The sequence below is a fragment of the Eumetopias jubatus genome, unplaced genomic scaffold (genome assembly GCF_037043125.1).
Source record: "Eumetopias jubatus isolate StellerSeaLion01/CBP00866 unplaced genomic scaffold, mEumJub1_p1.0 scaffold_14, whole genome shotgun sequence".
NCBI lineage: Eukaryota > Metazoa > Chordata > Mammalia > Carnivora > Otariidae > Eumetopias > Eumetopias jubatus.
In genome coordinates, this window is record NW_028274820.1 from 47,151,964 (window position 1) to 47,177,690 (window position 25,727).

A 25,727-nucleotide genomic window follows, 5' to 3' on the forward strand; every position below is an offset into this window, starting at 1 on the left:
TGGTAATGTTGTAACTCAACCAGTATATATAAATATATATATTTATATATTTATTTTTAATATATAAAATACAATAAATTAAATTAAATATATATTAAATTATTTATTAATTATTTTTTAAAGATTTTATTTATTTGATAGAGAGAGAGAGAGAGCACAAGCAGGGACAGCAGCAGAGGGAGAGGGAGAAGCAGGCTCCCCTGTGAGCAGGGAGCCCGATGTGGGACTCAATCCCAGGACCCGGAGATCATGACCTGAGCCAAAGGCAGACACTTAACCGACTGAGCCACCCAGGCGCCTTCAACCAGTATTTTTAAAATATGCCTCGTCATCTTGAACACAGAGCAAGAATTATTTATATAATGTACTAAAATTACTAAATTTCTCTTTCACATTAATAATCCAGGCAACATGCCGATTGATAGTTTCTCATGTGCCTCTGGCCTAGGAAACAACTTCTAGCTTAAACCTTAAAAAGAAATCTCATAATTATTTTTTTTAAGTTTTTTTTAAATTATTAACATATAATGTATTGTTTGTTTCAGGGTACAGGTCTGTGATTCAACAGTCTTACACAAGTCACAGCGCTCACCATAGCACATACCCTCCCCGATGTCCATCACCCAGCCACCCCCTCCCTCCCACCCCCCTCCACTCCAGCAACCCTCAGTTTGTTTCCTCAGATTAAGAGTCTCTTATGGAAGATGTGGTACATATATACATATTTTGGAATATATTGGAATCTTATGCAGCCATCAAATGGAACATTATGCAGCCAGCAAAAAAATGAAATCTTGCCATTTGCAATGATGTGGATGGAACTAGAGGGTATTATGCTAAGCAAAATTAGTCAGTCAGAGAAAGACTGATCATATGATCTCACTGATATGTGGAATTTGAGAAACAAGGCAGAGGATCATAGGGGAAGAGAGGAAAAAATGGAAGAAGACGAAACCAGGGAGGGAAAAATCTTAAAACTTTTAATTGTGTTTTCTACTACCATATAACGAACTTTCTTAGTATTTTGTGTTCTGGAGCTGATGGGTATATGATTATGGATTTGCTATAGGGTACTTATATTTTTTCACACAGATAAGCCACATGGCCAAGATGCCTTCATATACACTGCTAGGTGTAAGTTAGAACCAGGTGCATTTTGTTGGAAAGTATAGTTATATGGGAGCCTTGACATATTCTTGGAATCTATTTAATGGCTTAATTCTGGGCCTTCGAAGTTGTTTTGTGGCCATGGTAAATGCATGTGATAGACTTAGCAGCATCTATTCCTGGGTCCTGAATAGAAGGAACAGAATCCTTTTCATTGAGACTTAATCACTTTCTGCCAATGCTTGCTGAAGTATGGTGCTTGCACCCCGGGGGGCAGAGAACATAGAAATAGACCATATGGTGCTTGTACCTCAGTGTTGCATGGGTTAGGTTTTTTTCAATAGTTACGTATTTATGCTAGTGTGTATTACAATGCAGCTAAATTTTAAACCCATGATTTCACACCTATTCTTACTTAAGGTGAGTAAATTTTATTTAAAGAAAATATTATGTGAAATAAAATATATAAGATATATAATGTTATGTGAAGGTGCTGAAAATTTTGAAGTATTTTTATTTTGAGTGAATACATTTTGTGAAATGGTGTTTAAGGTGTAGAGAACAGTGTTAGTACCAGAACACAGGAAGGGGGCAGAGAAAACAGGATATGTAGTGACATTTATTATTAGGGCAGGTGTTTGCTAATTGTTACCCCATTTAAACTTCTTCAAACCTATGAGGTAGGAATTGTTGCCCATAATTTGCAGGTGACAAAACCTCAATTAAGTGGCGGAGCAGGAATTCAAACACAGGTCTTCCTGCTTCCAATGCCCATTAATTTTTCTCCTCAAGGTAAGAGAAAATAATGCATAAGGCCAAAGAGGCATTTAGGCAGCTGCAGTTCTGGGTCTGACTGAATGGGCTGCTAATAAATTGTTGCTTGTTATTTTTCATTTTTAATGTAAGACGCAAAGATTGACCAGTTGTACTTTGTTTTACAAGTACCACAGCTAATACCTTTCATTTGAGTGGAGCTTTTCAAGGAAAAGCTAAAGGCGGATTACTATATTATTATTATTTTTAAATTAATGTAGCTCATTGATTCATCAGATCAAATTATCTACAAAAAATAAAATAGATGTTTATGGATAATGTCATTCTAACTTTGTTCTACTATTTGGAGTACATAGTTTTCTTTGGGAAACACTATTGTTCTTTGAACTTAATTATGAGACTTGTATTGGGGAAGGCTCCACTTAATAACAACTAATCACAGGAATCTGGTAATAAGTAGAAATCCAGATGAGGAGGAAAAGTGGTATCAGTTGAAAAGATAAGTCTGTTAAGAAGGGCAAGTTCAAAGCTAATCTTCATTACCTCCCTCAGAACTGAGTCATACATTTCTAGTACAAATGAGAGATTCATTATAGGCAATATGTAGCAGTGAAAGTGAGCTGTTCTTTCTCTTTTCTGTAAGGCCTCCAACACACACCCTCACACTCCCACGTGCACCACACACATACACACACCGGCTCCATAGGCCACACATACCCCTCTCAGCACACTCCACACGCACCCATACATTCTCACCCACACCACACACATGCGCATTCACACCACCCCCATCCACACACCCACACCCACACCCACACACAGTCATGCCTTAGAAACCTGGAAATGGGGGCAATAACATTGCCTATTGAGATTTAAAATAACCCAAGCTTAAAGGTTCAAAGTTGAGGTCTACTACCTTGCCTTAAAGCCCTGTTTCCAAAATACCAGAGTTAGATTTACCTGGGGCACTTGGTGAAAATACGGTCAGGGTCCTACCTCAAATTCTGAACAGAGTTCGGGGGAGGGGGGGCTGAAATCTCTATGTTAAATATGCCTCCCCTTGAAAGGATGGTTCCCTTCACAGACTTGTCTAACTGGAGAGAGGCGGGGTTCGACCCACCTGCCGCTAGCGAAGTTTTTGTTCAGGACTCACATTCGCCAGCCCCTCTGAAGGCCCTCCGTGTTCTCCCGCGAGGCACGAGGAGGCATTAGTCTCTGGCCCAACTTAGGGGTGAGGGGGCCTCTCTAAGCTGAGGGAGGCCAGTCCTGCGGCCGAGGGCAGAGCCCCCCCACCAGCACTAACTCTGCTTTCTCGGACCGTCAGTGGCAACTGGCCCTTGTGGATCTGGAAGCACCCTCGCACTAAGTTAGCGCCAAGACAAAGATCTAAACCGGAAGCTGAATGGTGGCTTGAAGGCTTCCATGACCCAGTTTCATGGCTGCCTTGTGCACTTCCTCCCGGCGGGGCTGCAGGGACAGGGGTAGATGTGGAAGTGGGGCAAGGGCTGGTGTTCTTGCTGGAGCAGCTGCAGCAGCAGGGGCCTTATGGGCCAGCGGGATCAGAGGGCTCGGGGTTTCTTACTACTCCCCCCCCATTCCTTCCCTGGCCCGCGGGATCAGAGGGATCGGGGTTTCTTACTACTCCCCCCCCATTCCTTCCCTGGCCCGAGGGATCAGAGGGCTTGGGGTTTCTTACTAACCCCCGCACCCCCCCCATTCCTTCCCTAATGCCCGAGCAAGAAACACGGTGGAAGATACAGATGTGGTATTACAATAACAACGTGAGAAACGAAAATAAACTTCTAACCCTCTATAATAAAAAAGCAAATTTTGATATGCTGGGCTAGAGGAAAGACTGAATATCTTTCTATTCTCTCTATAGAAAATGAGATTGTGGAATTGTAGTTGTATGAAGGAGGGGTCGAAAATGTAGGGAGAATAGTAAATGGTGAATTAGGCAGTTAGTTAATAGTAGTACAAATAGACAATTTTTATGGATGTAGTGTTGATTTTGACACCAGCTTCCTAAGTTTGTGAATGTTTGTGATTTCTTTTGTCATTCTAAATAGATAATCACTTTTATACCTAATCTTATATTCTTCCCCCCATCACCAAATTATATAAACCCCAGTACCAACCAAACCTGGATCTATCTATGGAATTATAGAAAAAGAATAATCACACAGTCTTTGCCAGATTCCATCAAAGAGCTCTTTATCCAGGAAAGATGCTGCCTTGCCCAGCTTATGTGAGTTTCCCTGTTGCTTCTCAGAAATACCATTTGTGTAGAATGAAGTCTGTGTCTGCCCATCAGAATGAGATTCCATTAAATAACCAAATCATAGTCCACGTTCATCCAGACACTGCCTGATGATTTGGCTTTCCTGGTAGTTTTCTAAGAAGAGAGAATCTGCTGGTCAGTTTAGTGGAGTGTCATTGGTTGATACTTGCTGTATATTAATTACGTGGTTTATTTGTCAGTTCATTGTGACCTTTGTGAGAGTGACTAAGTGTTCTTAAGAGTAAGCCATCCTGGGCCATAAAATCAAATTTCTAAGCTGGAAAGGCTGTTGAGAGGTAGATCTTGAACTATGGTGTCTATACCAGAGGAAATACCACCCTATAAAGAACCTGTTTGCATCTATAAGAATGTGCAGAACATGCCATTCCAGTAAAAACTTCCTAGACACAGTTTCAATTTTCTTTGTACAATGCATCCATTTTCCTCTAAATCCTTGTATTTTATGAAAGTGGAGAGCCCTTTGGTCAAGAAAGTTATTTCATAACTCAGTTTGTAACTTTAAAATGAAATTCAATTATTTTTTTTCTTTTGTTCTTTTCCAGAACTCCGAAAGATACCATTCTTTACAGTTTTCGTATGGTGTGTAGGAACTATCCCATTGAAATATGTTGCTTTAGCACATGTCACAGCCAAATGATATCTTTTCCCCCTCAGATTAGGAAAATGTTTCAAGAAAATTCAAATGTAGTCTGAAAATATGCACGTTTCTTTTTCAAAAATGGTACATAAACTCCTATTGTGGTTTTTAGAAAGTGACCTGTACTCATTCTTCTTTTAAAGTTCATTTGTTGAGTTCAGTTGTCCTGGGGCCTAGAAGATAAAAGACACCTTTTGGATATATATATATTTTTTTAAGATTTTGTTTATTTGACACACACACAGAGAGAGAGAAAGAGCACACAAGCAGGGGAAGCAGCAGAGGGAGAGGGAGAAGCAGGCTCCCCACTGAGCAGGGAGCCCAATGCGGGGCTCCATCCCAGGACCCTGGGATCATGACCCGAGGTGAAGGCAGACGCTTAACTGACTGAGCCATCCAGGTGCCCCTCCTGGATATATATATATATATTTTTTAATTGGAGCTACATCTAGCATTAGGAGAGAATGAACTCCTAGGGCCTTGTGATCTAATGCAAATGTTACCCCATTTCACAGATGGAAACAAAAATTAGAATTGTCCAGTATCTTGAGAATGTTTGTCTTCTCTGTCCGATTCCACTACGTACACAATATTCTTCCCCACCCCCACCTCTCATGCCATCCATCTGAGTGGGCTTTTGTTAAGAACCAAACCACACTCCAAAATCAGGGACCTGGGACACCAGGTTAAGATAAAAAAGCTGTTAGGAAGCAAGGATTACTGTTTTATTGTTCTTCTCATTAGGTAATTCAGAGATAAGTCCTAAGAACGGTTTGCGGTCCAGAATTCCAGAGGTTTGGCTGCATGGATTCTATCAAAGCACCAAAGATGATTAGTTTCTTAGAAATGATTTTTTAAGATAATGATTTATTCTGTCAGTTCTCTCTCCAAATTTTATTTCATGTCAGTTTATGAGAGGTATTGATGATTGTTATTCTAGAGATGCTAAAGTTTAACGTTTAAACTCTTTAGTTAGCCAAGCTAAATATAATTACTACTTCACTTGGAATAACATTCTGAAAATCCTAGGCTTTGTCCAAATTTAATCATTCTGGTAGATCTGTGGTGCACTAAACCAGATGCCTCTTTGTGATCAAAGTACTCATTGTACCACCTGCTTACAGCTCACATCTGAGCACCTCTGAGGACATTGCCCTCTGTTTACAAACTCTCACCAGAGGTAGAACATGTCCAATGACTGATGGAGGCGGGGGAGGGGGATAGTGGAGGCTCAGCCGTATGGCCTCATCCGGGACAACTCTGAAAGAGTGTTCCACGTTCGTAGCACCATGTGGGATCTGGTGAATCATCTGTTGTTGCACCGAAGTTCAACTTCTGTCCAGTCCTGCTTCTCACTCCCTTAAAGGGAATTTATCCCCAGAGCATCCTCCAGTAAGATTATAGCGCACAGATTTCTCTTCCTTAGTCTTTTCCTTGGGGACTCTCACCTAAAACTATCATATCTCCCATTATTTTTTACTTTGAAATATGAGTTGCCAATTTAATTGATAGACTTGAGCTTCTGATTTTCATTTAGTTTTTAGTAGTGGTGCCAGCAAAAGAATATGTTCCATTCACAATCAGTAGTCATAAAACTGCTAATCTGAAATCTGTTTACAAATCCATTAGCCTAAAATATATACTTGAAGGTACAAATGCATTCATGGCTAGTAGGATCATCAATGACCATTAAAAATGTTCCAAGTGACCAACTTTCGTGATGGCCTGTTTAGTTTCTTTCATAGTCCATTTAGAAATTCTTTTCGCCTTAGGATACGAGGAGAAATTTAACTCAAGAGACATTATATTTTAGTGCTCCCATCCTCCAAAAACAGGTAAGGGTACCTTCTCTGAAAACATAGTGATGACCTAATTGGCGATGCCTTTGGGGGTTGTCCGATGTCCAATATCTTTGTGAGGAGTTACGTGATGAAAATACAGTCTATGATTTCTCCCTATGTTTCAGTGAAGGAAATCATTAGAGAAGTAACATTTCTATAGTTGTGTAGATAAAAATCCAGATTGCTTCTGCTTCAAAGGCTAAGAAAACATCTGCAGACAGAACATTCAGCTGTCTCCATATCTTCACGACATGGATCACTCAGTTCCCAGCCAATTTATTGTTACCTTTCTTATGTCAAAATAATATATGGTGCTCCCCCCACCCCGTCCCACCAACACAATGTTGTTAATAAAAGTGAGAATAATGACATTTCTCTTTAGGCAAATTGCATGTATTGTCAAAACCTGCTATTGCCTTTTTTAATTGTGAAAATAATAAGTGGTCCTTTGTATATGTGACAGTTGAGAAATATGGTAAATCTGACCTTCTTTGGACTTATGAGACTGTGTAGAGGCCAGGAATCAAGGCTTATGAAACCCAATTCTGAGGGCAAAATTCCTCTCCACTGCTTTTTGAGAAAGGGCAGAAGCTCATGTTTATTTCAACTTAAGGGCCAGCCACTTACAAAGTTTGACTAAAACCAATTTTTCCTTATTTCGAAAGTGTGTTTTTAAGGAAGCAGTAGTAGTTTTTTTTTAACTTATGGCTTTGTTTTGTGAAAAATTATAGTTATATTAGCAACAGTATACTGGTAGAATTTTTGTGGAATATTTAAAACCACAAAGAAAAGTTCAAACTATATGAAATATATTTAATCTTATTAGTAAGATTAAAAATAATGTATATTGATGAGAGATGGAATTATAGTTGGATTAAGAGCCTAAAAAGTACTTTAAAAATTCTTTAGTTTTGTATGACACGAGGACATGTCTTATGATCCAAAGAAATGTCATGAAATTATTAAAATAAAGTTATTATTATATCCAAAGCACTAACATGTCCAAGTAATTGAAATCATACAGTGCTCCCCCGTCCTGTTTCTCGCACATGCACACAAGATTGTACGTCTTCCACGAGGTGTGGTGCACTTTAAGGACAAAGCGATCAGGATAGGTTCCAGTTCATCAAAAGTGTGGCAAGCCCTGAAGATGATGTGACATGAGATGAGCATTGTTTAGGAAATGTATTTTCTCACAGCCTTCACCTCTCCTGGGCTGTGATTCTAACACCACTCTGTGCCTCCCATCTTTATCTTCAGTTTACTCATTGCAGCGTGAGGATTGGCCCCCAGGGTTCTTTGGGCTTTGGGCCCTTCTGACTGCAGCAGTTCTCCTTGGACTGATAACATAAGCGTGCCTCCTTTGGGCTCTTCCCCAGGGATTTAGCCTTTTCTTCCCTCTCGCAGCTCCACCCCCACACACCTGCACACACATAGCGGTGTGCTGACCTCCAGAGCAGCTTTAACTGAGTGAGGTCCAGGCCGATCCCATTTTTGTTCCAAACTGAGAGAAACGAACCGCAAAAATCACACCCCTTTCCCGATCCTGGCTGTACTTCTACCACCCTGCTTTGTTTTTCTTGATCATTGATGGCATTTAGTTGTCTAAATGCAGCCATGTTTCTAAGGAGATGTGTGTGTGTGTGTGTGTGTGTGTGTGTGTGTGTGTGTGTGTGTGTTTTGAAGGACCAATTACATAATTCAGTCATTTCAAAGAGAGATGTCATTCTGCCAGTTCCTAGTTAGTTCCTACCCAATTTTGAAAATCCATTTAGGTCTTTTCAAACTATTTACATATAAATAGTAAAGCATTGCTAGAAGAAAGAAATTGTAGAAACCTATCTAAGCAGAGGAGTTTGCCCATCTTCAGAGGAATAAAATAAGGTTATCATCGTCCTACATGTATCTTATGGGGCACGTTGATTTTTTATACTTATTTAATATATCAGAGGAAATTATATTTACTTTGCAAAGAAGCATACCTACATGTCAATGGAAATAAGAATCCAGAGTCACCGAATTTGATCAAACAGATACTATAGTCAAGCTTTCAACATTTTGAAAGTGGGTCTTCAACCAAAATTTTACACAGAAACAAAATGTGGATCTGCTCTGATGGTCGTGAAGGGTGGTCATGGGGTTGATGGAGCCCCAGCTGCCCCTCCAACAATGGCTGCCAACCCCCGTTTAGAGTGTCAAGTGCTCTTCACATACTGATTTGAAAACTATGTATTGGTCCAACTTTTTCACTTTACAGAGGACTCTGAGGCATGGAGTTTTAAGTGACATTACCAGAATATCCCAGGTAATTTGTGGCAGAGACATGGCTCAAATCCTGTTTCTCACTCATAGATTAGGGCCTCTTTCATCAAGATACAGACTCTTACATGTCTACCTATGGATCATAATATAAATATTTTACAATCTATGAATTTAATGGAGGGACAATATTTTCAAACTATCCCTTAATTTCCAAACAATTCACCAACTCACAGTTTTTGAACCATTTGAGTAAGGAGGCTGAGCCCATCAGATATTTGATCAAAAAATATTCCATGAGTTTAAGTAGAGTCTCTTTTATTTAAATTAGTTCCGAATCACATTATTCCATGGGTGGCAAAGAAAATATAAATAGCTCAAAAGCATTTTTTGCATTTATTCAAAGACCAAGTTGGCTGCTAGTTGGCAATTTTAAGCTGATAAAGAATAAAGGCCACCCTATTTTAAGCTCTTTATCCAGTTAGCTGTCTAAAATGATTTCAACAGCTCAGGCAGGAAGGCTAGCTGGGTAAACAGAATATTCACAAATAAGTTCTATAGAATCCAGTGTAGAAACTGAAGAAGCTAGGGGAATGTTTGGCCTTATGACAACTGTGGAGTTTGAGTCAAAAATGAAAGTACTGCTAGTGATTCCCCATTGACTCAGGGAGGGGCTGCCCAGCCCTGGAAGTCATTTCTTTGCATTCTGTTTTCGGAGGTTTTGAGCTCTATTCTAAAAAAGAAAACATTGAATGCTTATAGCAGGGCATTGAATTTATGCTCAAAAATTTTTTTGAAAAGACTATAACTCCATTATCTTTCTCTTTTTTAAAAATTTTATTTATTTATTTGACAGAGAGAGAGAGCATAAGCGGGGGGAGCGGTGGGCAGAGGGAGAGGGAGAAGCAGGCTCCCCACTGAGCAGGGAGCCCGATGCGGGGCTCAAACCCAGGACCCTGGGATCATGACCTGAGCTGCAGGCAGACGCTCAACAGACTGAGCCACTGAGGCACCCCTCTTTTTGATTTTTTTACGATTTATTTATTTAGGGGCACCTGCGTGGCCCAGATGGTTGGACGCCTGCCTTGGGCTCAGGTCATGATCTCCAGGTCCTGGGATCGAGCCCCACCTCGGGCTCCCAGCTCAGTGGGGAGTCTGCTTCTCCCTCTCCTTCTGCCTCTCCCCCCTGCTTGTGCTCTCTCTGTCTCTCTCTCTCTTAAATGAATAAATAAAATCTTTAAAAAAAGATTTATTTATTTATATTAGAGCGAGATAGAGAGTGGGGGGAGGGGCAGAGGCAGAGGGAGAAGGAGAGAATCTCATGCACACTCCATGCTGAGCATGGAGCCCCATGGGGGGCTCGATCCCAGGACCCTGAGATTATGACCTGAGCCGAAATCAAGAGTCGGATGCTCAACCGACAGCCACTCAGGTGCCCCCTCCATCATCTTTCTTACTAGTCACTCCCATTTTGTCATTTTTGCCTATGGGGAAAAAGCACAGATATGTGGATTTTCTTATTTGTGGTCAGAGCGCATGCTTGCAGACTCCTCAAAGCAAAAGAGGATTTACTCATTTGGGGCTCCACATTGTTTGTTTTCTAAGCAAAGTAATCCCCACAGTCTGCTAGCACATTCATATGAAATCATTAGGTCTGCCTGGAGTCCCTGGCTCATTTAGTGGTATCAAGATATAAACGCATTGGGAACGACATCCTCCTCCCTGAGTAGGCATGATTCTTGTTTTACTCTGAAAGCACACGTGTCCAAAGGCAGGTGTGACTGAGGGAGTCATTGGCCCCCAGGGTCATTGCTGTGAGCCTACGATCAATTGACCATTGCACACTGCTGCCTTACAGCAGGTAGGAGTAGGGGAAGATGGGATGCTGGTAAAAATATTATTAGGGCGAGGCATTGCCTCATTGTAGACATAATAAAATGCTTCCTTTGTGGAAGGGTGTAGACCTCAGAGCCAAAGTCCATAGGTGCTGAAAAGTGGCAGGGCTGGCTCAGCAAGATAGGGAAGTGGGAAGAACTCAAAGATTGTATTTAATGTCTCTTTCTTGTTTCCTTTCTCCCTAGATATCCAGCCTCTTGTAACTGCCCTACTCCCTTTACTCACAGGATTCTTTCTCCCTTTAATATTCTACCAGATAGACACGGACCCTGTACAATGAATATTCTCCTTGATATCTTTGGGTGACTTTTGCTCTCCCTACATTCTGCTAGGAAGATATTCAACTATTTTGGGTTAGAGTACTCAAATACAGTGGGTTAACAATAAGCCATGTGGTGAGGGATAAGCTGAATGAATTTTACAATTAAACAGGCGTGGGTTCAATGATTCGCCTTGTATATTTGGTGTGTCTTTGGGCAAATTCTTTAAATTATTTGAGTCTCATCTCTAAAGATTGGATAATAATTTAAAATCATAGGGTCATTTTGAAGATTAGATGAGGTGTGATATACAAAGGGCTGGTATTCAAAAATGTTGGTTTCCTTTTTTCTCCTTTCTAGTTTGCTACCAATGCTACCCCACATTAATAGGTTATCAGCGGTACTAAATCTCTGAAGTATCTGATGGTAGACATTTTGAGTGTGCAAGACATCAAAAGTGTAAATTTCCAGAGAAAATTCTTTTCTGAGAAGCTCAAGTTATATGTGTGGGTATATTTGTATGTTAGGGAACATGTGTAGGCACAGAGATTTAATCCTGTGTGTTGTGTATCTTATTGGGCCTCCAGTTTTTCATCTTGAACTTTACCCCAGGAAGTTGACTCATGTACACTTTGTCAGTTGGCTCCTGCACCTTCTGGCTTTTGGGTAGGTTTGGCTGTTGGGTAACCCCTGTAGAAAATCCAGTTATTCGTTCTCCTTGATCTCTTTTGGAGAGATTTTGTAGAGTGGCATTTTTGGCTGAGGCCATTAAAGCTCCCATTCCCTCAATGTTTGCTGCTGGTTGTAAATCAGGGGAGGTAAAGAGAATGACCTCTTTGCTAGATGTCCTAGGGCTACTTGTGCGAAAGGTCACTCAGCCTTTCAAGGTGGACATCTCTGTATGACTTTCTCCTTCCGGTTCCACCGATTGCTCCTCCTCCTTGTCCTTATGGACCTAGGGGTGTGTTGACTCATTGTGACCAGCTCAGCATTCTTGCACTACTCTTTGTGATTCTCCTACACCCACACTTCTGTAAATAGTCCCTTTGTAAATAAATCCTCCTCAAATTATCCTACACCATCTGTTTCCTGTTGAAATCCTGATTTGTGCACCAGTGAACATTGGAGAAATGGAGAACAGGACTAATTCCTGTAATCTAAGTTAACAAGGTTTGTAGGTCAGAGGTCCAAAATTTACAGTGTTCCCTAGGACATGTTTTAACTTGAATTGTCTCTGAATAATGATCATTATTGTTTAAACCTCTTCTGTGATCTTAATGATTAATTGACGTTACTTGGGAAACAGAATCTAAAACCAGAAGAGAGAAATAAGGAAGACTACAGATGTGTGGAGTATACTTTCATGCAGACATTCAAAGAAATTTATTGAAATAAATTTTAATTTTCCTTTACAATTATGCTCTTAATTTTGATGAATTTCCCTTCAATCTTTTTGAACTCCATGCTGTATCTGGGGTATAGAGCTCCTCCAAACCCCTTACACTGGGTATTGAGAAAAGCCCCACGTTAGACTATTATTGAAAACTAAACAAACTGTTAAGACCCACTTGCTAATTCTGTGAATCCTCTCTTCCTGTTGCATTTTATTTCTTTAGATTTAGTTTTGGAGAGATTTGGAAAAGCAACATTAGCTAGAAGAAGAAACTTCATGAGTGTTCAGGAGCCTGGGATGAAGGCAGCATTGATGTAAGGCCACATCTGACCCAGACATGGGCTGGAGTCTCTTATCACACCCAAACTTAAAAACCCAGACTCCAGACAGAATTTATTTTTTATATGAAAATAGAATCCAAGAAAGAAATGTGTATTGAGGCAAAGAAGAATTTTTTTTTTTTAATTCTCTCAGCACTTTTTCCTTTATCAAAAGACTGATGATGATGGCGAGGCAACCTTGAAAATATCAATTTATGCTTTTCTCAGGGCTTGAAAATTTATTTTAATTTGAACTTTAAATAATTTTTTTTTTTTTTTACTTTATATTATTCACTTGGCAGCGATTGTTTCAAGAGATGGATTGTACTTCCCTGGCGATCTTTTCATCTGTTAATATAATAATAAACTTAAATTAGTGCATATTTCACAGAGAACGAGCAATATGTTAGATTTTTGCCTTTTGGTTGGCAGTGCATTAACCTAGAGTATAAGAAGGCTATTGATGGGTGTACAGGCTTCTCCACTCACTATACCTTGCATTTGCAGAGCAGATAATTGTGCAGTTACAGCACATGTAAACACAGAAGGGTGGGATTGGCAATCTTACTATATGACAAGTAATACAAAATAATCCAAACAGAAATGATTAGTTTCTATGTGGCTCTTCAGAAATGTCCTTTTCATAAGACAGCATCATACTTGTTAAAACAGGATGGTCTCAGTTGCTGTTTCTTTCACTAAATATTTATTTCCCACAACTATTGGCCTACCTTCCCACCAAAAACGAAACAAAAACAACTTTATTTTACATGCAGTGGGGAAGAGCTAATTATTTCCTTTAGTAATTGCTTTTTAAAAAAGTCAATCTTCTTCTGTGTAGGCTCACCTGTGGTTGAGACATAGTGTATGAGAATGCTTACAAACCCTTTCACAAGGTCTTTAACAAGAACCTACATAATTTGAGTCGAGATGAATATTTTGTGGTACACAGAGATTTGGTTGAAATAGAGGGTCTTAATCTGAGTTTTACTGAAACCAAAGTAATCCATGGGAAGACCTGATACACCCTCTGAATTCCCTGATATATACAGAATTGTATGTAAATTCATTTATACACTTGTATGTATGTAAATTGTATGTAAATTCATTTATACCCCCAGAGTGGGTATAAAAAATACTAATATCTACTCACAAATTATAGCAAGTAGAAAATGATTTTTTTTCTTCTTTTTAAATAATGATAATGGTAGAGGTAGTAAATTTTTTGGATAGTAGTTCTTTTATTGATACATTTTAACCATAGGATTCTTCAGAGGTCAATATTGGCATGACAGAGTCATTCAGACCCACTTACATACAAAACATGCAATGAGAACCCAGTATGTGGGGTGGTGAGGGATAGGACAATAAATCAGATATTACGTGCCGCGTGAGTGGGTAGAAAACAAGATGGGATAGAAACATTTCTGAGTTCACCATAGCTTACAACTAAATAATATAGGAATGGAATCATCAAGAGATGAAGAGGCAGGTAAAAGACACAAGCATAAAGATCGGTATGGTACCTTTTGACATAACATACCACAACTGTTAATTGTCCTAATGTTTGAGAAGTACACTATTATTTCTGAAAATTTCTATATTTAAATAAATATATCAAACCACTTAATAAAGGCTATATACATGGTAAAAGTGTATACCATGCAAATAAATTCTGCTGCTGCCCCAACCCTGGTATCCCAGTCTACTTTCTCAAAGATAAATACTATTATTGTTTTCTTTTTCCTTATGATAAACATGTTGATTTAATTAGGATACCTTCCTCTGAGACTTTCGTGGTGTTATACTGAGCAGGGGTCTAATATTAGGAGACTTTCCAGCAATTGCTTGATACTTCTAGAAACTCTGACGAGGGAAAGTCAGTACTTGGGGCCAGAAGTCTCTAGAAGGGGTCCTTCTAATGGTTCCACTCTTATAAAGTGGCCCTGGGAGAAGCACTGACTATCCTTTTTCTCTGGATGTGGACCTGGACTTTGAATTTGGATTTGGGACCAGAACTATACCATCACCTAAATTTTTATTTTTTTTTAAGATTTTATTTATTTATTTGAGAGAGAGAGAAAGAGAGAACATGAGGGCGAGAGAGAGAGAGAGAGAGAGACAGAGAGAGAGACAGAGAGAGCGCACAAGTGGTGGGGGGAGGGAGCGGCAGAGGGAGAGGGCAAAGCAGATTCCCCACTGAGCGGGGAGCCCGACAGGGGGCTCCATCCCAGGACCCTCGATCCCAGGACTCTGGAGGCAGATGCTTAACCAACCGAGCCATCCAGGTGCCTCCCACCCCATCACCTAAATCTTGATTTCAAGGATTTACCGTGGTTTGCTTGTATAGTACCAAACATAGCTTAACTCTTTAGGTTGCAGGATGAGTACCGCAGAGGAGTGTTACATTTTTTTGTGTGTGTTGTTATTTCCCAGCTAAATGTGAATAATAGCAAGTGCAAGTCTTTAATATTGCCATATTAGTTATTTTGCAGAGTGGGCTCTTCTTGGGTAATCACTTTTTAAACAATCAGAAACCTAGTGGGAAGTTTTGGCAATGCCCTCCAGTTAGCTGCTGCATGGCATGCTTAGTTGCATTATCTTTTAGTCTGACCTTTGAGCTGATAGAAACTGGCAATAAAGATTAGATCTGCTTCCTGCTCATAAACACCCTTAACTCACCTTAGATGAAAGCAGATCAATGGTCAGAAATTCCAGCAGACAGTTGGCTGTAAGTTGCCTGTAACAGTGTCTGAGTTATAATTCCTGCAGTAAGGAAGCAATTGAGATAGCTTTCGGTCCAGTATTATATATGTATGATTACATTTTCAAATGATTAAATAATTTATCTTGAAATAGTTATTGTGATTAAACACACACACTTGGTAAAAACACTCAAATTGTACAATGTGTGAAATGAAAAGAATCTCCCACATAACCTACACCACTACCTTCCAACCCCACTCCTGCTGCAGAAGCAACCCCTGTTAATGGTTTCTGATTCATTTTCACAGAATTTTCCATATACGTAAAATATATAAGTGACATAGTTGCAAAAATATATGAAACTAATTTTACATAAACAGAAATATGTTATACACAATCTGTCTATATACACATGTATATGTAATGTACATATACATATATGATGAATATATATATATAGTGGTATTTTTACTGAACATTTATTTTGGAGATTTTTTTCCCCTATCAATTTTGGATCTATTTCATTATATTTAACAGTGGTAGAAAAACATTTATTTACTTAATCAGGTTTGTATCAATGGGCATCCACATTTTACCTAATATTTGGTTTAATTTCTTAAATGAATACCCTCCACCTCCATTTTTGCCTACTTAAACGCGTTTCTCTGCAGAGTTGTTGAATGAAATGTTTGCCTTTAGAATTTTTTTAAAAAATATTTTATTTATATATTTGAGAGAGAGTGAGAGAGAGCAAGAGAGCATGAGTGCACAAGTGGATAGAGGGTCAGAGGGAGAGGCAGGTTCCCTGCTGAGCAGGGAGCCCTATGCGGGGCTCGATCCTGGGACCCTGGGATCGTGACCTGAGCTGAAAGCAGACACTTAACCAACCAAGCCACCCAGGCGCCCTTGCTTTTAAAATTTTGATAACATAGATATTGCCAAATTACCCTCCAAAGAGACTGCACTATTTTCACTGAAATCATAGTTCCTATTTTTTGATGATTTGCCAACACTGTTATCAATATTTTTCATCTTTGCATATTAAAAGATAAAAAAATGTACTTCATTTCTGTTTCACAGTCCAAGGTGTATGATTTATCTTTTTTCTGTCTTGAGTCAGTATTGCTATTTGCCTATTTTTTCTAGTGGTTTGCTTGACAACTGTATATTAAGGCAATTAAAACATATTTACATGTGTTGTAAATAAACAATGTTTTATTCATCTTTTGACTTTGTGAATTAAATTTCTTGCTATGTGGAAATCAGTAATGTTTATGAAAGCAAATCTATTAATTATTTCTTTTATAGGGTTCTGGATTTTATGTCTTTTTAGAATGGCCTTGGGGTGCCTGGGTGGCCCAGTTGGTTAAGCATGTGACTCTTAGTTTCTGCTCAGGTCATGATCTCAGGGTCATGAGATCCCAGCCCTGTGTTGGGCTCCACACTCAGTGCGGAGTCCAGTTGAGATTCTGTCCCTCCCTCTCAATCCTGGGACCTGGATCCTCCCCCTGTTTGTGCTCCTTCTCTCTCTAAAATAAATAAATAAATCTTAAAAAAAAAAGGCCTTTCCATTCCAAGTTTTTGTTTGTTTGTTTTTTCCCCCAGGGCCCATTGTTTTCATAGTATAGTTCTGGTTTCTTATTTTATTTTGAAATAGTTCATATATTTGAAATGTATTTTTATATAAAGTATCTCAATTTTCCCTTCACAAATGACTAATTTTCTCAGTATCACTACTGATGTAACCAGCCTTTTCCAGCTAATTTGTAAAGCCATCTTTATCACATATTAAATGGTCACAGGCATTTGACCCGAGTTTGATCCTTTGTTCCTGAAGCACTGTCGTATTTTAAAGTCTCGGTCTTAGCTCTGTGAAGGGCCAGCTCTCCATCACCACTCCTTCATGTTTATTATAGCTACTCTAGCATCCTTACACTTCCACACCTTTATTTTCCATTTCCCCCATAGGATTCTTATCAAGTTCCAAGGCATATAATTTTATTTGTACTTTTGTTGGCAATCATATTGAATTTATGAATTAATTCGGGGGGTATCTGCTGTCTTTGCCATATTGTGTATTTATACCTAAGAACAAGATATATTTCTATTTATGTATTCCTTATTAGAATCTTCAGGTTTTCTTTACCTAGGTCTTATTTATTTCTATTATTTTATAGCTGTGATGCTTTTTTGAATGGTAACATTTCTTGTTTGGCATTATATATGTGTATTTGTTTAATATAGGAAAGTTATCAGTTTTTGTGAACTATTTTTTTTTAAGTATTGCATTAGTAAGTCCTCTTATGGCTTTTGATAATTTTTCAGTTGATTATTTTGTGTTTTTAAGGTAAATAGGGTTGTCCCAGTGAAGATACACACACATGTACACATATACAAATATATATATATACACACATATACGTGTAGGTATATTTTTGCATATATAAATTATATAAATATATGTATATGAACATATATTTATGAATATATGTGTATATATTCCTATATATGTAAATGGCACTTTTAATTTTAATTTTATTTTTGAATAGATAATATACCTATGTAGTTCAAAAAATTGTAAAGTACGGAAGATATACAAAAGAAAATACTAAAAACCTCCCTCTCGTACCTATCTCTGGACCCCAAACTCCCCTCATGAGTTAACATATGTTATTAGTTCTTGTTAATCTTTTCAGAATTATTCTGTGTATGTACTGGTGAATACCAAATAAATACATTTGCATTCTACAGAAATGATTGTGTGCTATACACACTGTTCTACACTTTATTTTGGGGGGTAGAAGTGCATGGGTGAGGAAAGTAAAGCCAGAAGCCCAGACGTTTATGATTTCCTTCTTGGTAAAGAGATCTATTTTCTTCAGTTCTTACTTACAGTCTACCCTCTGTCATAGAGGTCAGACATAAATCCCTGGGAGGTGGGACCGGAAGGCAAATCAGAGAGACAGGGGCCACAGAGCACTTTACTCCACCCTCCTGACCTACCGTGGCTGTTGGGCTAACCTGGTCTGCCTACTGCCCTCTTCCCATTAAATTTTTTCCACAGAGCTCCTTACTTCCCCATGGGGCCAAAGCAATGCTCTATCAACCATGCCCAGACAAATCTGGATCCAGTGGTGGGTTCAGCCATGTCAGTGCACCAACCAGCAGAACAAGATGATCAGTACTAGAATATGAATGACTGCATTAGAACATTCTGAGAGTGATCGCTAACTCAGCCCCAAGTCTCTGCAGGATGCGACCACGGAGATTCAAAAGAATACCACACTGCCCTAAGCCATGAGACCCCCATCATATAGCATCATAACTTTTCTTTTACTTCCCTTCCAACAATATTCTTGGCAAATAATTGAGGAATAAATTTGGCTTTATTTTTTTCCCATAACAAAAGAGTTTAGTTTTGTTTGGTGTTGAATAGTAGAATATTTCATATATAATGGAGTAACAAAGTTTTAGGAACACCAGATATACAGTGGAATTGAATCCCATGCATGCAACATTGTATGATTGAGAGTACAGTATCGGAATGGAAGCTTTAGAGGGAGAACATGATGGTGTGATTTTTTTTCTGCATAGTTTTTTTTTTTAATGCAAAAAAAAGCATTAACCATATATGAATGCTTCATTCCTTTTTGTTGACAAATATTTCATTGTATGGATATGAATATATCACATTTTGTTTATTCATTTACCAGTTTTTGTACATTTGGGTTGTTTCAACCTTTTGGCTATTATGAATAATGCTGTGATTAACGTTCATGTACAAGCCTTTGTGTGAACATATGTTTTCAATTTTCTTTAATTTATTATCTAGGAGTTGAATTGGGTCACTCTATGTTTAACATTTTGAGGAACTGCTGCACTGTTTTCCAAAGTGGGTGTACCATTTTATATTCTTACCAGCTATGCGTGAGGATTCCAATTTCTCTATCGCCTCATGAAAAGTTTATTATATTTTTTTACTGTAAACATCTTAGGGGTTTTGAAATGGTATCTCATTGTGGTTTTGATTTGCATTTCCCCAGTGACAAATGATTTTGAACATCTTTTCATGTTCCTAGCCATTGGTATATATTTTGGGGAAAAATGCCCATAAAAATTAATCCCCATTTTAAATTAGGTTGTCTTTTTTTGTTATTAAGTTGTAGGAGTTCTTTATATTTTCTGGGTCCGAGACCCTTATCAGATTGACTTATAAATATTTTCTCCTATTCTGTGTTTTCTTTCTTCATGATACGCAGCAAAAAATTTTTAAGTTTGATGAAGGCAAATTTATCTATTTTGCCTTTTGTTACTTGTGCTTTTGATGTTATTTATAGTTTTAGTTCTTAGAGTTAAACCTATGATCCAGTTTGAGTTAATTTTTCTGAATGTGTGTGGGGTAGTGTGAGGTAGGTATTTAATTTCTTTCTTTTGCATGTGGGTGTCCTTTGTAATTTTAACATAGGTAAATGGTGCTTAACATGGAAGTGATTGCCTTTTTTGAGATCACCTGAGGTCTTTAATTCTCTCAATAAGAGCTATAGTCAAAGGATGACATAGGATTGACATAGGATGGGTCAGTAAAAGATCAACAGGGATAATACTTAGGCTTTATGTACCATTTTATATCCTGTATCAAATTCATGTATTAAAAAAAAGTTCTCAGAACAGGTTTTGGCTTGCTTATTTTGTAAAGTTACAGAAACTCTAATGCCATGGGAGGACTTAGAGCACAACAGGAATAGAAACCTTTTCTAAGTCACTTCTTAGAATGCTTGGAAAAATTTGTTTGGCTATTCCTGTACTGAGCCCAGAATTCAGAAAGTTTTATCCCCTCAAATGGCAATAAGAAAACAGCAAGCACGAATAAAAGTGAAAGTAAGTGTTATTTTGACTGCTTTGGAAAGGTATGTTTATTTAGTAGTTCTTATCTTTTTCTCCAGGGTTTATGAAGCAAGCACTTAAATTCAAATCAAAGGAATCAGTCCTTTTGCCATGGAGATTTAAAAGGGTCCAACTTTGTGCTCCCAGAAAGGAAAATGAATCTTTTTAAAGGAAATGCAGGTCTATTAAGTGAATTTTAATATTTTTTTCCTTTCAGTTAAGAGCAGCATAGAAACTGGGAATTGGAGGTGTCAAATTTTGAAGAAAGAGTCTAATTGACATTTGGATGGTGCAAAATGAACTATTGAAAAAAAAAGCACAGGTAAAGGTGGCTAGTACAAATCACTGATGCCCAGGCCATTTAAAATAACTTCTATAGATAATATTTGGTGGAGCAATTCCACATAAACGATTTTATGTTTGAATATATCAAATTTACCCTCAGAGTCAATAGAATTCATTGAGTGTTATTCCTGTTGTCTGCATGATTCCGGATGACTAACTATCCGGGGAACTCAAAGATACTGGACCAGCAACAGCAATCCGTCATGAATCAATTCAGCCTTCAATTGCCTAACATTCAGTCTTAAATAGATACTCTGTCATTCTCTCTGTTATTGACAGCAACTAACCCAGAAAGTTTTAGTCTGGTACTTCAACAAGCTTGGATAAACATATACATCTCTCTCTCTCATCGGTCCAATTATCTGTTTTTTTTTTTTTTTTCTTTTTTGTAGTCATGAAGTTTCCATCCTGTTTTTATATCCATTATAACTACTGAGAGTTATTTCGCTCGAATTTATTTCCCTCTGGCTGTCAGAGGGGCAGGGTGAGGTGGTGCTGGTGATTATCCTCAAAACACAAGGGGAGGAGATGCAATTACACCACTTAGCGTGGACTCGGGCAAACTGGCACTTCCTTTCAGCGGGCGTTGTTTTTAGATAGTAAGTCCTTTTGCACGATGTTGACTTGTTCACTCAGGAGAAACAAAATCAGAGAAGTCCAGGAGTGGAATTAAATGTGATGAGTCAGCATCACTTATGAGAGGTGGTGAAGCAAAAAAAAAAAAAAAACAGAAAATAATTTAGCAAAATGGCTTTTGAAATGATTAAAATTAATTACAGCCTCTGGCAAAAGTTTCACCCTAAGCCAAGGTGCCTCCCGCCTCCCCTCCTTCATCCAACTTAGCTTGCCAAGTAGTCCCTCTTGGGCACCCCATTCTGTCCTCCCTTCCCTTCCCTAGTAATGCCCCATGTTTCCCAGCTTGACTGCCTGATGTTCCTGGAGGCACCCTCACTTCTCGTTCGACACCCCACATTGGTCTCTAACAACCTCAGATTTATTTCAACACTGCTCTATGTGCTAAATCATTTTAATATGCTTGCTTTCCAGTCACTCACACTCTGATTTAGTCACTCACACTCTGATTTTCTCTGCCATGACCCGAACCCCGGGAAATTGGAATGGGGAAGAGAGGAGGTGGTACCATAACAAATCCTTGGAAGAATTACTTTAGGACAGGTGAGTTCTTGCCCTCCATGAAGCCAACCGCTCTTCAAAACACCTTCCTGAGAAACTGAGTAAAGGTCGTTTGAACAAATTTGGTGTGAAACTTTGCTTTCATACAAATGAATCTTTATAAGGGATTGTATTAAGGTTCATGTAAGCACAACACCCCTTCTGCTTCTGGTTGAGTATTCATGTCAAATAATAGCTGTGTTTTCCCCTTATCCCATGTTACTTTCTAATTCCAGGTGACTTCGCAATAAAATAGTTTTCGCTGACAACATTTGGTAATTATAGTAGGGGTTAATGTCTCAAAGGATAGAATTTTAGAGGGCAGGCCTGACATTACCATGACAGGTGTTGGCTCAAGACCTTTTAAAGGATAATGGTGTTTTTAGGTGCGTGCTGACCAGGGAAACATACAGTCATCACATTATAGAATTGGAAAGAAGCTGATAGATCTAAGTTCCTTATTTTCCAACTTATTTCCTAAGTTGAAATAAACTTCAAGGCTTGACCAAGTAACAGAGCAAAGCAGGGATCAAAACTTAGCCCTCCTGTTTTGCAGCTCAAATACTGGTAATGGAATGGTAGGATTCGGGCTCTCCCTTGTTCATCCATGGACCCCCAGTGCTAGCCATACATCTGCATTGTCTGAGAGAACCCACTTCTTTCTCTGGGCTGAGGAGAAGATGCATGGGGATTGAGAGGGCTCTAAAAGTTCAATAGCAAATGAGAACTGTGATTTTTTTCCCCAGGAAGATTTGGGGAACCTATAGTAGCTACATGGGAGAACAGGATTGGTTAAGGCAAAGGAATCTAGAATTCATAGTTGCCATTTTTATAGGATCAAAAAATAATGTATAGGGCTCTTGGGTGGCTCTGTCGGTTAAGCATCTGCCTTCAGCTCGGGTCGTGATCCCAGGGTCCTGGGATTGAGCCCCGCGTCAGGCTCCCTGCTCAGCGGGGAGTCTGCTTCTCCCTCTCCCTCTGCCACACCCCCAAATCATGCTCGCTCTTTTTTGCTCTCTCTCTCTCAAATAAATACAATCTTCTAAAAAATTAAAAAAATAATGTATAAGGAAAAACCTGGGACACAATTGATTTCCTGAGTTTTTTTATAGTTGTTGTTTGTTCTGATTTGTTTTAAGGCTAATTCTGGTCTATCTACTATCTAAGTATCTCCCTAAGTAATTAGCCTTCTGTCATAAGGCTGATTCTGGTCTCCTCACAAGTCTAGTATCTTTCTTAGAAATTTGGGATTACTGTCATTGTGGAAACATTCTCTTAAAAATTAAGTAAGCAAATTTAATGTTTTATTAATTTGGGAAAATATCATCTATTGGCCTCTGATAATTAAAAATGTATTTATGTATAATTACATATGTAGTATATCAGTTTAGGCTCATTCAGTCATTGCAGATGAAGCTAAAGTCCTTTGTGGCCACATCCATAATCACTTCTCAAGAATGGCAACTATTATCAGTTTGATGGGGATTCTTTCACAATTATTTCTATATATATACATACATGTATGTATATGCCTCCAACACACGATAGTTAGCTGTTTTTTGTTTTTTTTTTTACATGTACTTATTTATTTGAGAGAGAGAGAGAAAGAGAGAGAGCGAGAGTGCTTGCAGGGTAGGGACAGAAGGAGAGGGAGAGAATCCTAAGCAGCCTGCCCATGGAGCGGAGAGCCTGAGGCGGGGCTCAATCCCACAACACTTGGATCATGACCTGAGCTGAAACCAAGAGTCAGATGCTTAACTGAATGAAACTACCCAAGCACCCTCATTTGCTCTTCTTTTAAAATGTAGATTATAGCATAGTGTACATATTTTTTTGCTATTTGCTTTTCCCTTTTTTCCCCAATCATATGTCTTGGAGAGTTCTCTGTGTTAGTAATATAGTAGATACAGGATGGTTTATTGAACAACTCTTCTGTTTATGGACATTTAGTTATTTCTGACTCTTTTAAAAAAATCGAAGTGTAATTGGCATCCAATAGCCTAACAGTTTCAGGTGTACCTCATAGTGATTTGTTATTTTTACATATAACGAAATGATTCCCTATAAGTCTAGTTACCATCTGTTACCATATGATGTTTTACAATATTATGGACGATATTCCTTATGCTGTACATTACATCCCTGTGATTTACTTATTTCATAGCTGGAAGTTTGTACCTCTTAATCTCCTTCACCTATTTCACCTGACTCCCAACCCCTCCCCTCTCTTCTCACCAATAATTTCCTGTATTTATGAGTCTGTTTCTATTTTGTTTTGTTTGTTTTGTTTTTTAAGATTCCACATATATGGTACTTGTCTTTCTCTGTCTGAATTATGTCACATGGTCCATCCATGTTGTAGCAGATGGCAAGATTTCCTACTTTTTATGGCTTAGTAATAGTCCAGTGTGTGTGTGTGTGTGTGTGTGTGTGTGTGTGTGTGTGTGCATGTGCATACCACCTTTTTTTTTTTCCATTCATTTATCAGTGGACTCTTAGTTTACTTCCATATCTCAGCTATTGTAAATAATTCAGAATCAAAGAGCTTACTGCTACTGTTTTCTTCTGGAAGTTTTATGGTTTCAGGTCTTATATTCAAGTCTATACTCTATTTTAAATGTATTTTGTATGTGGTGCAAGATAGTGGTCCAGTTTCATTCTTTTGTATGTGACTGTCCATTTTCCCCAGCACCATTTATTAAAGAGACTGTCTTTTCCTCATTGTATATTCTTGCCTCGTTTGTTGTAGATTACTTGACCGCATATGTGTGGGTTTATTTCTGGGCTTTCTATTCTATCCCATTGATTTATGTGCCTGTATCATACTGTTTTGATTACTGTAGCTTTGTAGTATAGTAGATTATTTCCAATTCTTAACAATTATGAATTATGTTGTAGTTTACATCCCATAGCAGCCTTTCTTATTTTTTAAAAATAATTTTATTTATTTTTACAGTTTTAATTCCAGTATAGTTAACATAGTGTTATGTTAATTTCAGGTGTACAAGATAGCGATTCAACAATTCTATATGTTACTCGGGGCTCATCAAGACAAGTGTGCTCTGAATCCCCTTCACCTATTTCCAGGCCTTTTTGTTCTTCTGCGCATGTGTTAGTGCGGGTATGTACAGCGTTGGCAAGTCACACAGTGAGTCCAAGTCCTTATTTTACCAGACATCACAGCTCCCCTCGCATGTGCCTATGTTATAGAGAATGTATGCGAGAGTCCCAGTTTCCCTTCACTCTTAGCGAGTCTTAGTATTTTAAAAATTTGCGAGTGGTGACAAATTTGTGTTGCTCGTGATATTAAGCAAAAATTTTTTTTTTGCTATCCCACTGTTATCTATAAGGTTCACTGCAAGTTTTTAATTGAATAGGATATTCCTTACTATTCCTGGCTTGCTGAGAGCTTTTCTTATTTTGTATGAAGGGACAGTGAAGCATATTGAATCCTCTTTCTCTGCATCAGCTTCTATGATAAAAAGAATTTATTCTTTAAATTTTTAATGTAGATGTTACAGTAACACATTTTCTCATACTAAACCATTTTTCTTTTCTTTGGATAGACTATAGTTATGCTATATTAATTTGTCTGTTACTGTATCCAGTTTGCTAGTATTTTATTCCGGATTTTTCAATCTATGTTCATAATATTCTTCTCTTATGCAGTCCTTGTCTGATTTTGATTCCAATGTTAAAAGAGCCTTAACAAGTGAAGTTTGGGGTGGCTTTTTCTGTTTTTCTATAATTGGAACAATTATATAAGGTAAGGATTAATTTTTTTTCTTGTCGGTTTAGTAAAACTAATGAAAATATCAAGATTTTATTTT